At 42.9% G+C, this 17,469-nt stretch overlaps 1 protein-coding gene and 1 pseudogene across 19 annotated transcripts in view; both read right to left on the bottom strand.

The window, feature by feature from the left end:
- Positions 1–17,469, bottom strand: part of ANK3 (ankyrin 3) — a 1,906,984-nt gene that overhangs the window by 1,879,233 nt on the left and 10,282 nt on the right. The gene's annotated exons all lie outside the window — the stretch shown is intronic.
- LOC146868029 (aconitate hydratase, mitochondrial pseudogene) lies at positions 4,846–15,910 on the bottom strand (annotated as a pseudogene).

Genomic DNA, 17,469 nt, shown 5'->3' with positions numbered 1-17,469 from the left:
TTACTGTGTGTAAAATCTGAACCCAACCAAAAAGTCCCTGTAAACTTTAGTTTTTTTTAGTGAATTTCTAATGATTTTTTTTATTCTATTTCCTAACTATAACATCCCTGTAACTGTTAATTTTTTCAGTGAAAAATATATATATATATATATATATATATATATACATATCTATACACATACACACAAACACATATAGCCAAGCTACTTACAGTTTTAATTAAGTATAGTAAGCCTATACTTAGCAGTCTACATCTTGGCACTTGATATTTGGTCTACAATATTACAATATTCTAGTATCCCGATATTCTGTACCTCCACCTTAATATATATATATATGCTCCGAGAGTCACCCAGCTGCTGAACTCTTATCGGACGGGTGCTGTTATCCCCTTTAACGTGTGGGCGAACTCACGTGAAAAAATACTCACGCTGCCAAAATGCGGAGCACTCTCTGGATGTTTTCTGTTGGAATTTATTGGGATCAAATGTATTTCGGCCTTTAGCCTTCCTCAGTGCTCATCAACTTAGCACCAAACACGTTGCACGCTTCTCCAATGAAACCATCTGTGATTGTATTTATATGTGCAACGTGTTTGGTGCTAAGTTGATGAGCACTGAGGAAGGCTAAAGGCCGAAATGCATTTGCTCCCAATAAATTACAACAGAAAACGTCCCAAGAGTGCTCCGCATTTTGGCAGCTTGAATATTATATATATATATATATATATATATATATATATAATGCACAAAACGCAGTGCTATAAAACTCATATTTCAAAGGGACATGTGAAGCGTGAATTTCAGGGTGGCCTGTAAAATTCTAATTTCATCGCCATAATCATTACCAATCTGCAGAGCTTTACCAGTGTCTTAGTTACTAGGCTTACAAGGCATGTAGGACTAAATTATGGAGCAAGGTTCCCTTAATGAAGCAGCAGAAAATGACAATTATTAAAGAACATTCTCTGCCAGTTTAATGTTCAATAATTTTTATTACATTTTTGATAGACCTGCAAATTATGTTGCAATTTATGTTGCAAAAGCATTTAGTCCATAATTATGTGGTAAAAGCTAGTGGCAAATTCCCTGGCCCACCACATTAAAAAAAAAGTATCAACTGTTTATGCCAAAAAGGTAAACCTAAATATTCTTATCACAAACATTGGATGGTGTTAACTTCAATTTGAAGAAAGCACTACCCCAAAACAAACATGAAGTATAAAAAAATGCATAGCGGCTAACATGTGTAATATGGACTTGTGTTGCTTTCTCAAGGTTCTGGTAACATTTACAAACCACTCTGCCTTTGGCCTTGTAGTTTATGATGTTACCAGAACCCCTCAATGGCAATATTGGTTATCTCTTGGTATACTATATACCGTGAGCCTTTTACCCTGCATGCGTGTTTTTTACATAAACATGTTAGGGGGTGTGGGTTAACCCTTTGAAAATATTCTTCTTTATTTTATATTAATAATTTTATTTTCGTGTACTTTTACAAACTGCTAACCACTCATTTTTGCTATATTTTTTCACATGCAACCTAAATCCAATTAAAAATTATATAGATAATATAAAATTGATGTGGAGGAGCAAACACCTTCAGATTCTGTTCTTTCATTTGTGTTATTTTGTTTATTAAAATGTTTAACTAATTTCTTTCTTTTTATACCCGTACCATAAATCCTATCCTCAATCGTGCATTTCAAAATAATTATTAACCTGGCACAATTACCTCTTTTATATACCATGGGCCACATGTACCATTGTTTAAAATAACGATTACCTAATTGCGATTATCTGCAAATGGCAATTAGGTAATCGCTATTTGAATATATGAAACTCCATGAGTTTAATTTCGCATTTCCTAATGGGTCGCAAACCGAGCTACCTCATTAGTATTGATGAGGCAGGGCGCAATTTGTAACACGTTAGTAATAGCTAGAATCACAGGGATGGTGACCCATATATATTTTTTTATGCACCCCGTTTTCCTTAAAGGAAAACGGGTTGCGTTTAAAAAAAAAAAGTAAAGTTTTAAAAAAATTTAAGACCACTGCCTGCTCTCAAAAAATATTTTTACAAACATTCTCAAAGGGGAAGAGATCCCTGGGGGACCCCTTCACCTTTGCAAATGGGTTACCATCTGCTTGAAATAGGTGTTAAAATGCGAATGTTTTGGGAATGCATTTCAGTGGCAAAACATTCCTACATACTACTGCAATTCGGTATTAGGAAGGGACGACCTAAACACACGCCTTCCTAATACCGAATCTCTATGTATTCGTAATTCCAAATTGCGATTCTGTAACAGGTGACCGAATGGCAAATTGGAATTCATACATGCGAAGAAGCATTTTACCAGTCACAAACAGCCAAATACTACGATCCGGGACGTTTGCGACTGGTAAAATGCATGATACATGTGGCCCCAAAACTCTTGTTTTATTTTATTTTCATGCCACATTCCTATTTCCCAAAAAAATCTTAAGATGTGCTATAACCTTAACCCTGGTATAATTACACGTGTAGATAAGTATGTTTTATATTATCCATTTCTTAATATTTGTCTATTTCTAAAGTTAACACATTTTTATATATATATTTTACTTGGCAATATAATGGACAATGTTGTGATGGCATCTGATATTTTGTCAGGTCAATGTAATGGTGTAGATATGGTGGTAGGTCAGTCAATATAGTGGAGGTACGCTGACCCAGCTTGGCAGAATCATTGAAAGTCATGTACAGTGGACAAAACGAAATTGGTGCTATGAGCCATCAGCAACTGTTATCAGCGATTAATTATAGTAATAGGAATAGAGGCAAGTACAATGGGGCAATAGAAAAACCAAAGACCTTGGACTGCTGAGGGCCATGGCAACATCCTATGGGTTCCCTTTATAATGCACCCAATTACCGGCTTCGTTCCAGAATGCTGCAGCTCAATTTTTCTTCCCCCCCCCCAATGCCTCTTCCATGGCAACAGTGATTAAATAACAACACTGATTTTACAGGTAACCTAAAAAATGATGTCCCACAATTAAATAAAACAAAACATCTAGGATATTGCAACCAGGAAGGGAAGGTACCAGAAATAAAGGAAATAAAAGAGACATGTTCAAATAACATGTCACTATATCACGCTGCAAAAATCACAATTATTAATATCAGCTCCAACCTGACGAGGGGCAGCTTGCAGGATTGTCTCGTGCAGGTCAGATGCATCGAATGCAAAGTCAAGTGCTGTGGTCTGCTCCTATCCCAGATACTCACTGGATGTCTTCCTTTTTAACCAAAAAGTTTCCTTCTGCCTCAGACTGGGTGATGGTGCACATCTTACCTTCTTTATATGCCCTAAGCAGAGCTAGCGTTGGATTTTAATTTTGCATTTAGGTCTAGTTTTATGGTGCCATCTTGAATTGGCATTTGTCCATGAGGACCCCCTGCCCACATGGCGCTCTCAACCCCTCCTGTGCCTGCCTGTTGGTTTCCTCCGTGTGAATGACATCTAGAGCCACCAACAATGCCTTCTCATTGGCTGCAGGCAGCCTCTGGTTTGGCTACTCCACCACTAGAAACATGGCAGGAGTGACATACGCTACCCAAAGTCCTCCTTCCTGCACCATGAGACTCAGGCCTCAGTGCAGAGGAGAAACAGTTGCCTACATGTTTGTTTTTTAAAAATATTCACTTAACTCTTCTTATGGTAAGTTAGGAGGAGCTGCCTGTTATAAACATAAGATTGAAGGATTTAGTTATTGTCTGGCGAAGGCCTCTTTAGAAAATGATCATGGAACCAAAATACTGTTTCATTGTTTACAAGGGGAAAATCGTGCCAATATATTATATTTAAATGTGACCAAATAACATATGCTTATGATTATTAAGAACTTTTCTCTTTGGTTTGAGTGAGGGAAGTGAATGTTGAGTTGTGATTTTTTTTTTTTTGCATGACCTCAAGTTCACTGGGGATTTGTTGGACCACTCGTGCCTTTTGTTGGCTACAATTATAGCATGGTAGTGACATAAAAATATTATTGAAAAAGAGTGGGATTCTGTATACTCTACGAATGTTCAACAATTTCAGAAAGAGATTCAAAGTCACACTCTTCCTAAACATAAGTATTGTGTTACCTGTACAATTTTGGCCACAGTAGAAGACACTGCACATTTTAAAAATGTCCAAATGTCATCTATGAATAAACATCGTTTATTTATCTGTTAATTAAAACTTAACAAAAATACAGCCAGTCAGTGGAATACAGAAACAAATAGTTAAACACGATATTTGCTGAAAAATGGAAAACAATTACAAACATAATAAAAAAGTTAAAAACCTCAAGCTCCGTTAAATGAGGATGTTGGTTAAAATACTAGAGACAAAGTGCAAGGTGCAACCAAGCACGGTGCCTTAACTGGGCAGGAACAAGTTAGATGCTGCGATCTTCATCATGCTGCCTTCCCGCGCTTTAAGATCACCCAGAAAATGAAGTGCTTGATAAGAGTTGCAGATGTGGAGCAGCAGCAGAATTGCAGCAGGACACGACGCCTAAATTTGGCAAAAACAAGTACGATTTGTTTTTCACAATCCAAGAGGATTTATTTATTACTATGTACGTTGTTTATATAGGCGATATAAAATGATTCCTATTCCGTCCCTGGCACGCGTCGAGGATACAAATAAATCAACGGCGAGTTTTCTACATAAAATGTGAAAATGGAGGCAAAAGCAGACAACATGAAGGGGGCCTAATGTTTCACACATAGATGCCCTCCGTGGGCCAGATTGAATTAGGAATACTGCACAACAAGTTAAACGAACACACAAAGGCACTTCCTTCACAGATGCAGCAAACCAATGGTACGTGACGAGGTGTCACTTACATGGCTAGACATTTCAAGCAGGATGCGTGGGCAGAGCAGCTTGTTGAAGGTGGGCCGCCACTGGTGCTGCAGCTCTTTCATGCGGTTAAGGGCACTGCCAGCCAGAAACCACTCGCTCTGAGTCTCGTGGACGGTGTGGTTCAGCTGGATGGTGTCTGTGCTGCCCTTCTGTTGGTTGATGCTCTTCAGGGGCTTGCCCGGTGCCAAGTCTTTGAGTCCAGCAATGGGAATCTTGTCCTTTGGGTGAACTTTGTCATAGGCTGCTGGGTCTGAGGGGTTGCAGGCCCTGCTTCCTTAGGTTTGTTTCACGGATCCTGGTGAACCTTTTGGTGATAATGGCCTATCAGCCCAGGTGCCGTGGCTCCAGGGCAGCGTGCTTCCGGCTCCACTCCGCATCATAGTTTTCATCCCCAATCACAACCCAGCCGATGCCATGGATCTTATAGTAGCGGGCGGTGTCTGGAAAGGCCACATACTTCGGCGTTAGGGCGTTCTTTATGGAGTTTCCTGTGATTATCCTGGAACAATCTCTAGCGATTATGAAAGCTCTGAAGTCCGGCTCACCATCAGACCCATTTCCAGCAAAGATACTGTCCTCAATAGCAGAAGTGATTAACCCTGTAGTGAATTTGATTTTGAACACCGGCTTGCGGGAAGGGCTTATGCCGCAAACTTGGAAACATGCTAAAAGTCTTCCGCTACTAAAGAAACCTACACCAGATCCCGAGGCTGCCAGTAACTACGGGCCATATCACTTCTGCCTTTTTTCTCCATGGCTTTGGAGAAATACGTCAATGAAGTTACAACCAAATACGTGGAGGACAATCATTTGCTGCACCCAGGTCAGTCGAGCTTCAGAGCTAACTACAGCACAGAAACAGCCTTGCTAGAAGTTGCGGAGACCATTAAAGTTACGCTGGATAGAGGAGGTAATGCGGTTTTGGTATTATTGGACCTCTCCGCAGCCTTTGATACTGTGCCCCACAACAGATTACTGCAAAGACTTGTGGAGAGCGGTATCGGTGGTATGGTATTGAGATGGTTCACGTCTTTCCTTGTTACCCGCTGACAAATTATCTGGTCTCCTCCTTTTGCCGCTGCGATTCCGCCCATTAATGTTGGGGTCCCACAGGGCTCAATATTGAGCCCAACGTTATTTAATGTGTATATGGCCCCTCTCGCCCTTCTCGCCGAGAAATAAGGGGCTAAAATAGTGTCATATGCAGATGACACCCAGCTGCTGTTTACATGCGAGAAGGGCGTCGAATTCAACGGCAACTTAATTAACATCTGCCTCTCTGAAGTCTTCTCCTGGCTTCGACACAATCAATTAAAGTTTAACTCTGAAAAGTCAGAGATTATCTTCTTTGGTCCATGTCCGTATGCAGACTGGCATACCTGGTGGCCGCATGACATGTCCCCCTCCTTGTCTTCTGTCACCATCGTGAAAAATCTTGGGGTCAAATTGGATGCGGCCCTTTCTATGAAGGCCCAAGTCTAAACGGTGGCTGGGGTCTGTTTTGGGGTGTTGAGAATGCTGAGGAACTTTCTCCCCCTGCTCTCAGTTCCCTATAGGAAATCAGTGGTCCAGGCCCTGGTGGTATCCAGACTGGACCATGTTAATTCCCTGTATCTCGGCCTACTGGAGTATCTTTGGGCCGATTACAGGTGATTCAGAATGTGGCGGCGAGGGCCATCTTCCTGACTGGCCCCAGGGCTCACACCACCCAGCTTCTGTCCTCTCGTCACTTGCTGCCAGTGCAGAAAATAATACATTTTAAATCCTTTGTCCTGGTTTTCAAAGCATTCCATAAGATTGGAGCCCCCTACCTTAGGGAAAGATTTCAACCTTATGTACCTCAGCGTACCTGGAGATCTTCCGCTCAGCTTTTGATCTCAACTCTGAAGGTCTTGCTCTCCCGGGTTGGGGGGGTGGGTGGGTGGGGGGGGATCTTTCCAAGTCATGTCTTCTCAGCTGCGGAATAGCCTTCCTCTCTCTCTTAGATAGACTCCGACCGCCTTACCTTTAGGAGGAGTCTAAAAACATGGCTCTTTCAGCTTTGAGTTTCCGCTTTACAGGAATGCTTTGTTTGTTGTTATGTGGTCTCTGTTTTCCTAGCGCGGGACACTCCTGGGAGTAGCTGTGCGCTCTATAAATACCTGATAACATAACATAACAGCTGGCCTTATTGTTCTCAGTGTTGATGGTTCTGATCAGCATATTGTTTGAAATGTTGTCCAGATGACCACAGAACTTTAGCCAAGGTCCAGCAGCGGAGGTGTCATCTGTGGTGCCTACACCTTGAGGAGTATCTGCATGTCTTCCAGGTCCTTTCCATCCCATTTGTCAAAAGGGTGCAGCAGCTGCAGACACAGACCAGTGACACTGACTTCCACTCTGAGTGCTCCCATCACTGGGACGGTAATGGTGTCATGACCGGATTCAAACTCTGCTTTTGGAAGCTCATCAGCATCCGGTGGCTCCAGCTTGAACTTCTCTGCTTTGGCCCTAACAAGGATATCCTGCTCTGGGTCCAACTTTAAGGTCCCTGTGATGGCCAATGCTGTCATAATCTCAGGCGAGGTGACACCGGCGTGGGTCTCTGGGTTGGCATCATTCCTCCCAGTAAAATTCCAGAGTTCACAATGGTGTTCTTCTCCCCTTTCTTGATGTCCTTCCTGTCCCGCTGACAATGCAAGGGCCTCAGGCATTGCCTAGTACTACACCTCTCACACCCTCTGATCTTCTCAGAGCCAAGGGTGATGGTGTACTAGGACTTGCACTTGGTCACGTGAGCCAAGGCTTGCTTGGCCACAGCAGGTGAACGTCCCACGCCCTCGTAGCTGGAGTTGGTAGAGCTGCCTATGAGACCAGCTCTGATGTCCAGAGGCCAGCCTTCCTCCTCTGCAATGGTCCCCACCTCAGACACAGGGTAGGCTAGATATGGTGTGAACGGCCCATAGATATGAGGTTTTAGCTGGTTTAAGTTGATATCAGCTGGTCGCACTCACATCCTTTATCAGGTACTAGTTCTTTGGCAAATGCATCTGTCAGCAGCAATCTCACTCCTTCAGGTCTAGCCTGGGTATTTCTTCATGCAGTGGTTGTAGGGGGGGGGGGGGGAGACTGAAGTGTTTGCATCAATCTCAGCTCCCATGTTGCAGATCGTTACCACACCGGGGCAAGAAATAGGCTCTACACCAGGACCGTGGTACTCCGCAATTGCACATGTGCTACCCTTCACAATCAGGATTCCGGCCACCTTCAGAATCACATCTTTGAAAAAGGGCCACAGAGACAGAGCACCAGTCAACTTCACTCCAATGACCTTTGGGCATTTCAGCTCCCAGGGAATTCCCACCATGCATCGACAGCATCTGCTCCTCAACGCCTATACAGATTCCCCCCAAGCCACCACCATGTGTGGAGTCTGTGCCAATCAGCAATACTGCTGGGAAGGCATATTCTCTAGAATGATCTGATGAATGATGACAGACCCAGGTTTCCAGAAGCCCACGCCATACTTCGATCCAGCTGTTGCCAGGAAGTTGTAGACCTTCTGATTAATATCGTTAGCGCTGCGCAGATATTTCTCCCCACCGAGCTGCACCTCAGTCAGGTGATCACAGTGAAATGTGGTAGGCCACTGCTGATGAATTGGAGCATGGCTCTCTGTGCTGTGGCGTCCTGCATTGCCATGCGGTCCGGCCGCATACGCAAGTGTGTGTGTCCTCTCTCTATGTCCTGCTTCACCCCATACACTGTCTTCTCCGACAAAGTCAGTGGATGATCTTGCCACTGCCACACAATGTCAATCTTTCTCTGCAGTGTCTCACAGCAGATATATTTAGTTGGGCTTGAAGTGACTTCCTGCCACCTTGATCTTCTGGCAGAGGGGGGCAGGTGCATGCTATCGCCGGACCCCATGGCTGAGGACTTACTAGAGGTGGCAAGCTGACACATAGTAGGACACCACTTGGTTCACTGATAAAGATCAGGGTTGCCTGGAGGTGCCTTCACGAGCAGTCATAATAAATGTACGTGTTGTAACTTATTAAAAAAACATTCTTTCACACCATACGACATCACAACTCGCACGGAAACTATACTAAAGATTTCACACCACATTAAATTCTGAAAAAAGTATCACATCACTTCCTGAATTAAACCACCATCCTACATCATACACCAAAACCCATTTGCCACAGATCACACTAGTTGGCCAGACCGGTACGACGAGCAACATACAGGGAACAAACCTTAAAACAATATACATCGGGAAACAACGTGCGCACCGCAGGTCAGTAAACGAACACCCTCATAACACTTCTACACACACACACACACAATAATGGGTATGGGCTGAGCAGCAGGACAGCTGCTCCTGGTGAGGATTCCCTGGTTTTCCTATTAACTTAAATAAAAAGAACCTAACTAATCTACGCTAGATGTCCCGGACCTTCATTTATGATTACAACATTTGGCGATGATTTAGAAGAAGAATCCATGTGTGCAATTTCAAGGAAACTGAAAACAACCAGAAACTTGACAAACAGAAAAGAGAAGTCCAAGCTTGTTGGAAAAATGAAACCTGACAGGTACAGAAAACAGAAGCCAAGGAAACCACAAGGTAAAAGACTTTTTACGGAAATTAAAAGTATGTGTGTAAAGCTATCTGGCACCCAAACCCCACCAGTGACCCTGCCATCGGTCGCCCTAAAAACCCAAGCGTGCCAGATCTTGTTGTGTTAATCTAGGACAAAGTACAAGTTCCATCGTTAATGGTATTCTGCTAATCGGGGGCATATATCGAGCCCCGTTTTGGAGTACTCACCACGCATCAGTGTGAGACACTAATGATACACACCTTAAGAAGCGTGTTCGGGAACAGTGATTGAGCCCCGGTGTTTACTGTTGTTACCTGCTGTTCAGGGGCAAAAGAATCGGGCCCCAGTGTGAAGTGCCGACCATGTAATGGTGTTGAGCACTGTCAGTATTCACACTTAGAAGTATGGTAATTGGGGGCAAAGATCGGGTTCCGGTGGGTAATGCTGACGATGTGATGGTGTTTGGAATTGTGAGAATACTCACTGTTCAATATGAAGATCTTGGGGTAAAGATCGGGCACCGGTGTAAAGTGTTGACGATGCGGTGCAAAAGTTCATACAGATCTCACTCTGATGACATCGTAAAAGCAACTGCTGACCTGTCATCTCGCAAAGCAGTAAAGATTACCACTCATCAAAACACGGGAGACTTACACAAATGAAAAATGCGAAGTGTGCTGTGGAAAATGTAAGTGTTTATTATTGACATTAAGACTGTTGAAAGGATTGAGGATTTCCAGGATACAGAGTTGTAAAAACATGAATAAATCATATGGCAGCTTCGTCCGGGTTTGATGCACAAACTCATGCAGATTTGATGAACAGTGCATTTCTCACTTTCGGGTATTTAAGGCATAAGGCATTGGCTGTTTTTTGTTCATCTGTAAAATTATATATATATTTTTTTTTTTTTAAATGACTGTTTAGCACTCACCCCAACGGTTTCAGCTCGTGCTTACTGACCTTTGAATTAGCGCGAGCCCAGTATTTTTTTTACACTCATTGTCCTGCAGCTTTCATGCTGTACTGCATGGACGTGCCGACAGCCACTCGGCTTAGCGTCATTAACGTGCCGTCATCTTGTGGTTGGCTGAAGCACATATAGCTTGAAGTACTCTTTTGTGTCCTGCCTTACACTTCAGTTTTTTTTTTTGCCAACCAAGTTGTTTTTTTTTTACAAATAAAGCTTTGACTCTTCAACAGGACGTCGACCATCGATGTGACCGGAAACATCGTTAGATCTGAGTGGACGTTGGATCTGAGTGGATGGGAGTCAACGTTTAGAAATGACCCTATGAACACAGTGACTCTCAGAAAGTGGCCTTATATCACAGGTTTGGTGTTATTGAAGAGCTCAGTTTTCCATCGGCAATAAAGTTAATGAATACTTAGCTGCATGAAGATAGACTGTGAGTCAGAGAGCCCATATTGGAGACAAGGTCCCAGAACGAGATCCACAACAGGGACAAGGATCCCAGAAGCAAACGATTGTTGTGTATGAGTTGGTGTTGAGTTGTTAGGCCACTCATTGGTTCGAGTTGTGTATGAGATGGCTGTGTTTTGGTTAAATCACTCATTACGAAGTATTGGTTGTTGATTGATAGTATGTGAATAAGTCACCCATTGACTTAGTGCTTGAATTTGAACCACGACGGAGAGCCATGTCCCATAATTGGAATTGGGAAGGGACACAGGTCCCAGAATTTTGAAACACTGTTAATGTTGTGTATGAAGTGGTTGGTAACTGTTGGGCCACTCATCGGTTTGAGTCGTGTATGAGATGGCTGTGATCTGTTTAGTCACACATTACTAGGTTTTATTCGTTGTATAATGGTCCGTGAATGAGACACCCATTGTCTTAGTGTTTGAGTTTTGGGTAAGTGAGAGTAGTAGTTTTATTGGGTGTGTGTGTAGAAGTGTTATGAGGGTGTTCGTTTACTGACCTGCGGTGCGCACATTGTTCCCTGATATATATATTGTTTTAAGGTTTGTTCCCTGTATGTTGCTCGTCGTACCGGTCTTGCCAACTGGTGTGATCTTTGGCATATGGGTTTTGGTGTATGATGTAGGATGGTGGTTTAATTCAGGAAGTGATGTGATACTTTTCTTCATAATGTAATGTGGTGTGAAATCTTTAGTATAGTTTCTGTGCGAGTTGTGATGTAGTATGGTGCGAAAGAATGTTCTTTTAATTATTCACTGTGTGCGAGATGAGATGTAGTATGGTGTGATAGGTGTGATAGGATGTTTCTTTTATGTGAGTTTGGTGAGATGTAGTATGTTGTGATAGGATGTTTCTTTTATGCGAGTTTGATGAGTTGTGGTATGGTGTGACAAGTTGTGATGTGAGATGTTTATATTGTATTGCATTATTTTTTTATTATTAGTGCACTTTATTAAATTTCTTGACTATATGTTTTTTGCCATATTGTCATTATTTTAATTGTTTCATCTAATTTATTTCACAATGCATTTGTTCCCCATAGAGACGGGAGATATGTTGTAACTTACGTTTACCGGCTGCTCAGCCAGAATGAGTGTGGCATGGAATGTTGGGTGGATAGAATGTTGGCTGTCTGTGAATGTCAGTTGGGTATGGGCTGAGCAGCAGGACAGCTGCTCCTGGTGGGGTTTTCCTATTAACTTAAATAAAAGAATCTAACTAATCTACGCTAGAAGTCCCGGACCTTCATTTATGATTACAACAGTACGATTGCCACCAAACAGACTAGGTGCTGCAATTAGCATCGTAATAGGTTAGTGCACTTTGAGATCATCCTTCCCTGGATAATAAATAAGGTACAAAATGCAAGCTAGCAGAAAAATGTCAACAGATTAACAGCAACCAGGATGTAAAAATGCAGAGGACGTGGAAGAGGGCAGAGTAGTGAACAAGGTAAGAGGAGCAGTGACGCAAAATAACACAGGCTGAATGAAAAAGTTACTAGTGCCAAAGTGCAAGAAAAGGACAAGGTGACAGCAAGCCAGAATATTAAGGTGCGACTAGAGAAGGCAAGATGATATTGGAACAGCCTTGCAGGACACAGGATTGAGTGGTACATCAATTTCAAAGTCCAACTTCCAAGTCGGTGGTATTATAGGCTGCAGCAGCTTGAAGGAACTTGCCGATTTTGACAAATGACATGTAGTCTCATGAAACTCCGGGATCATTCAACCAATAGTGACTAACTCAGGTAAGTACTTCAGGTATTAACGGATGGATTCGTCAGGAAAGCAATGACAAAATCAGGGCCGGCTTTACTGCTAGTGGCGCCCGGTGCGACAATGTTTGTTGGAGCCCCCAATGACCACCTCCGCCATGGATATCCTCACTACCACCTTTAACTGTGCCCCTCAAGTCTCCATAACAAACAGTGGCGTAGCTAGGGTGGGGCGGTCCGCCCCAGGCGGCACTATTTTGGGGGCGGACAAAGGCATTCAGATAAGGCTCGGCTTGCTTTCGTGGACGTTCGGGCACGGGCAGAGAAGAAATAGGACTCGGGCAATGTCCTCTTTTTTGTGCTGGCAGCTGTCCCCCCCTCTCTTCCTATTATTCCCTCTCTTTCTGTCTTGCTCCTCACTTACTGAAAACCGTGACTTGAAGAAACTGATCCAAAAAAGAAAAATGCGAGAAATCCCCTTTTTCTGACATTTTTCTATTCCAAAGTGCAGCTGGATGGAGAGAAATAGAAGGTTTTAAATCTGAAAAATAAATACATAACTAAATAAAGCAAGACAGAGTGGTTGCAAAGTGGCCAGATTGGTTTTATTCACATCCAAATACACCAGCCTCACTTTACAGACTTTGCAGTGAAGCGCTACTTTTGTTTTCTCGTCTTTCTTTGAACAGCATTGTTGTCCCCAGGTGGGGAAGTGCACCATTCCTGGAGGTACTGCAATACCTGGTTGATGGGTGGATTGGAAAACAAAATGCTTACCATGGCTCTGTTTAGGAATGTGGTCTTTTTAAACCATACTGCTTACGTTTATTAAGGATATAAGCAATGGACATTGAAACGGTTCCCTTCAGGTCCCTGTAGTCATGTCCTTAACTTTTCAGGTAAAACCACTCGCTGATTTCTGAATAGTGGGTGAGAGATCGTTAAGGTAACCATGTTGTTTCTGCTTACATTTCACATGCTTTACTTAATCTTGCATTCCCTATGAGTGTTTGCTTTTACTTTTTTTTTTTAGGCAGCATATTACTCTTATCAAGTGCATAATTTGAATTGAGCCACATCCAAGTGTTTACAGCGGGCACAATTAGGTTGTAACTGAAGGCAGTGAGATTTTTTCTCAGTGAGGCAGTATGGTGTTCAGTGGGGGAGAGGATGTGGCACTATGGCCAGAGCTGTCGAATTTGGAACTGGGGAACTGGGTTCAGCCTTCATGACCAGTCCACCAGACCACTCTACTGAGGGAGCATATTCCCATGCTAGACCTTACAAGGCCCCACTAGACCTTAGAAGGCTTGATGTTTTAGCACAAGCAGGTGTACCCTAGTGGTGTCATTGTGAGTTAACCTTGAAGGCCTGTCCACCACAATCCATACTGAAGTTCATCTCCAGTCTTGCGGGCAGGCCTACGAAGCAGCACACCCTAGAGCAACAGTGATGCAGTCACTGTGACTCGGTCACTGAGGTCACATGAACCTTGAGCAGGTTAGGGCGGTGCGAACGGTGTGACTGCACTGGGTACCTATTTCGGGTGGGTGCGTAGTGTTTGCAAGTATATTATGGTTTTAAAAAAATCTTGCTGCCTTCTTCCTGGCCTCCAGCAATTTTCAGAAACAATAAAAATGTCATGATAACTTCGGTAATTAATGTTCTTCCTAGAGAGAGATCAGAGTTTTGTCTAGTGGAAGGGTTGACTCCTGGAAACGTAGCACAGAGGGTTAATGTGCCTGCTGCAAAGAACATGTACCATGCAGATCACAAAGTGCACTGCTTTAATGGGGGGACCATGATGAATGGTCATTTAATGTCAGCTGTAGATGATGGATCCCTGAACAGTGTCATGTATGTGCATGTTTGCATTGTGCTGAGGGGATTTCCAGGTAATTGTTCACGCAGCTCTCTGATGGATGTCACATGCGGTTTTTCTGAGTCCCCAGATAGATCATGCAGTCTGTGTGTTCTCTTTTGTACTGCCAGTCACTGGTGTATTCAATTGTGTAGCCTTGGACCGTGTCATGTATGTGCATGTAACTTCCATGATCGAGGTAACTATTAGCGGCGATACTACGTGTCTCTCGGTCCTCTTTCAAGTGCTTGCCGTCCGTTTTGCCCAGCACCCCCCCCCCCCCCCAGGGGCAGCAATCTGAGGGATAGCAGCAGGCATTTTAACCTCCTGAGCTACTTTATGATGAGTCAAAACTTCCATTATCCAAAACTCCAATCTCTCTACAGTAGGTCCATCAATTACCAGAATTATCTTGGCATTTTTGAGGTTGCCTGAAAATTGCTGGAGGCAAGGAACGCAGCAGCAGGTGTTTTTAAAACTATATTGTATTTGAAAACACAGTACCCCTCCCAAAGTCAGCGCCCCGTGCGGTAGCATGGATCGCACCGCCATAGAGCCAAAATGTCTGCTTCGGGTTTCAAAATTTCTGCACTGCACTAGAGGTCCGCACAATATTTTAGCAGGCATTCCCCTTTACCAAGCTGTGGCAGCAGGATTGTGTAATACCCGAAATACTGCCATTAAACTGCAGCAGCAGGCTTGCGCAATGAACTAAATACTGCCATTTAAACTGCAGCAGCAAACGCTAGGTGTTCTTGCCTCCCAATTGTGGAAAAACTCAGCACCTTGCCGGAAGTGCTAACATCAATCATAAAAGAGCTAAGGCAAAGGCAAGAGGCAACCACAGTTCAGAGCATGCAAAGAGAAGCTGAAGGGCTTGCAAAGGACGTCACTCAAGAAACCAAGATTAGTTCGGTAGTAGCCACAATCCCCCCAAATGGACCACACATTGAAGTTGAAGAGAGTATCGTACACGACTATGAGGGGAAAACTGACATAGTAGAAATCGATAAGACACCAATGACTACTCGACGAAGTACACACCATCGCCTGTTCAGCAATTATCAGCAGCCTCCAGCCAAACCAAAACACCGTCCGAGGAATCCACAAATCAAGAGAGCTCACATGGCAAAAATAGTGGGGCTATAAATTTAGAGCACAATGTAGATTTGAGCAAAAACTTTTCGAAAAGGGCAAAGAAACGCCTGAAAAAACAGGCTAAAACCTAAAACAACAAAAAAAGGTAAAGGCACAACAACTGGCCGCGAGAGAATTCATTGATGCTGGATCAAAAAAAAAAACACCGGCAGTACAAGCGCCCACTAATAAGAACCTGGAACTACAGAAACTATACCCGATCTTCCAAAGGGAAAATCAGGTAAAACATCATCCTATATCAAATGATCTCACAAACGACCAGATACCTCAAATAGTTTCGTATGGACCAGCCATTAATAATGAGGAAAAGCGATCACAGCACAAACCAAACGAACCTTTGCAATTGGCCGGTACAGGCTGCCTGACCACGGTACAGCACGAAGAAAGCTCAATAATAACTCAGCAGACTAGACCAAATAGAATAGTGATAACATGCAAATCGCCAAGTAGTAGCGTGCTTCAAGAAGCCACCAACAAGCAGAATGTTTTTCCAACAAACATACGTCGATTGGACACACATTCTTTTGCAGTTAGCCCACTAGTACAAGAGCATATGGAGGCGAAGAACAACACAGTTATTTTTACACCAGAATATACGTCACGTAGGAGTATGGACATACTAAATCGGTCGAATATTCTACAAATTTTCCACCATATCCCAGAGCTTTCCACCATCTCTAGCGAAGATCTAATCCAAGTCCAATTTAAAATCCTGGACAATAATACAACTAGAGAATCAACAATTCTAAAATGGATTGATGATTCGTTTGTACAAAAAATTATGAAAGAAAAAGAAAGGTTCGCACATTGGGGGGGGATCAACGTTCATATCGTAGAGGAAGAAAAATACCCATTTATGCTAAAAAGCGGACAGCAAAAAAGCTCATCACAGAGCCTACGAAAGTCCATCTTAAAAGGGACAAAACATGTCCCTCGTACAACAGCATTTCCCAATATAAAAATACAATTCCAGACCGAGTCCCTCCAAACAAAGCACATGTGCTCCTAGCACACAAGGTAAAGGATACATGAATAATAGACCTGGCAACACTTTTAAAATAATTTCATGGAACATTTATGGGCTAAAAGCTTCTTTACAGAATAAGGAAGCTTTCGAATTCTTGCAGTCAGGTGATCTGTTATGTTTGCAAGAAACTTGGTCGCTCATTCCAACGACCATACCAGCCTTTACGGAATTTCAACAGCCCGCAAGAAAGCATAACATATTTGAAAGACCGTCAGGGGGTTTATCAATATATACACGGATCAGCAGCGATATAGAAATAAAACCTCTATTAAACACGGTTATGGCTCAGGCAGTCCTAGTACAGGGACTGAATCTAAACGGATGCCCAATTAAGATTATTCTCACAAATATCTATTTTAATCCCAAAAAGGCACCCAGACATACCGAAATGAAACTGCTAGTGGATACCCTAGAGGAACTACTGAGTAGCCGACCTAATTAAGGGATTATAATAGTCGGAGATTTCAATACGAAAAACCTTGGAACAAACTTAGAAGAAGTATTGCCCCTCGATAAGGCTGGAGTGACGATAAATACATTCCTAAGCACACATAGTTTGAAATCAATACAAATGCTCTCCAGAACCAAACTGGCCCCTAGCAATGACACACAGGACCATCCTAAATCACCAATTGACTATATGTTCATATGTGGTCGTCTTCTTGGGCAAGTGACAGAATTTCAAAAACCTTTCGTCCCAACCAGCGACCATTTCCCACTTGCCATTTCTATTACTTTAAACACTGCCCGTCTCCTGTCCACTA

This window comes from Triturus cristatus, chromosome 1_2 (assembly GCF_964204655.1).
Source record: "Triturus cristatus chromosome 1_2, aTriCri1.1, whole genome shotgun sequence".
In the NCBI taxonomy this organism is placed as follows: Eukaryota; Metazoa; Chordata; class Amphibia; order Caudata; family Salamandridae; genus Triturus; species Triturus cristatus.
Note: the sequence above shows the minus strand (reverse complement) of the source record. Positions and strands in the feature narration are given on the sequence as shown.